Genomic DNA, 1,741 nt, shown 5'->3' with positions numbered 1-1,741 from the left:
ATTCTTAAACCCGTAAAAATTCTACTTCTTTTGTAGTCTAAATACACCAGAGTGCTTCTCCTGACTGTGGAGCTCGCTTTTATCTCTGTTCAAAGCTAAATCCCTGTAAGGCCCCAGACACCCCAAAGAAAGGTCTTTTCTTGCATATCATGGACCCATACCCAAGCCTGAGAAACCAGATGAAGCCATATTTAAAGCTCCAAACCCCAGTGCTAGTGAGGCTCACCACAAACTTTGGTCTCTTAACATAATGCTTTGATCCACAAATAACACTCTTTGTGTTTATTTACTAAGTTTTCTGGGCCATATTGAAGATTTTTGAGGCTAGTCTGTCTACCTGTCTACCCTGCTTGGCTCTAACCAATTGAGAACAAACACAAGTAATTAGATGTAGATCAATGTCTCCTCTTTACTATTTTTTTTATTAGTAACAATAACTAAAATTTATTAATGGTTTTCCAGATATTTATTTGTATCATATTACCTAATCTTTATACCTATGAGGTAAATATGATTAATATTTTCAATATAGAGAAGAGGAAATTAAGGGACAGAAATCTTGAACAACTTATCGACAGTCACACAGTAGGTGTCAAAGCCAGAATGAAAACCCTAGTGGTCTAAGTCCACACACTCCACCATCTCTCTGCTTATATCTAAAAGACAAAATTCTCTGTTAAAGATTGACCAGAGGGTAAGGTTTAGGCATGAGATAAAGTGAGACTTCTGACTACCCCAAGTTAAAATTAGCTGTAGTCTTAGAAGTTGGAGAATGGAAGACCTCTTTTGCAATTTAGAGTCCTCACTCAGATAGTCTTACAAAATGGAGACCAGGAGCTGAAAAATGCTAGAAAGAAAAGAGACAGACCCACATTATTCTTTCAATGAAGTGACTCTACTTTCTGGTTAAGTTTGCCCATTCTGTGGTAGAGAGGAGCAAATGCAGAATTCTAGCTCAGTTGCCTCCTAGGTATTGGAGCAGTTGTCCCTTTCCTCCATGGACATAAGGAAACAGGGAATTAGTATTCCTTGGAACCATCAGCATGGTGTTCAATCTTTTGCAAACCTGTGATTATAATATATGAAAAGTGGCTGTTATATAGTAGGTATTTGATGCAGGTTACATCCCGTTGACCCCAGTCCATTTAAATTGATCCGGTCTGCTTATACACATGCACAAGAGAAGACATTTCTTCCCTGGCTTTCAGCATTTGTCTCTCCTTACAGTCTATTAAAAGCTCTGACTTACAGTTCCTTAATCTCACCTATTGTGGTTCCTTGTTCTATCTCTCATTGAAGGAGATCAGATAATAAACAAAAAAAAGTGCTATAATGTCAGGTGAGTGACATTAAGAAAAGAAAACATGGCAATGGGACAGAGAGTGGCTGATGGAATGGGCAACATTAGTAGAAAGGTCATCAAAGAAAGTCTCTCTGAGGAGGTGACATTTGAGCTGAAACCTGAGTGATGGGAAGGACTCATTCAGGCAAGAATATGGGAGAAGAGAACCCCAGATGGAAGTAATGGCAGGTACAAAGTCTCTAAGCCTGGAATGAGTGGGCAGGTCTATGGAACAGAAAGAAAGCCAGTGTGAATGGAGCAGGCGTTGAGTACATAATTTGAAGATGAAGAAGCAGGCAGAGTTCGGATCACTCAGGGTCTCATGGACCATGATCGGAAGCTTAAATTTGATTCCAAGGAAAGTGGGAAGTCCCTGTTGGGTTTATCACTCTGACTTCT

This window comes from Macaca thibetana, chromosome X (assembly GCF_024542745.1).
Source record: "Macaca thibetana thibetana isolate TM-01 chromosome X, ASM2454274v1, whole genome shotgun sequence".
In the NCBI taxonomy this organism is placed as follows: domain Eukaryota; kingdom Metazoa; phylum Chordata; class Mammalia; order Primates; family Cercopithecidae; genus Macaca; species Macaca thibetana.
This window is presented reverse-complemented; position numbering follows the sequence as displayed.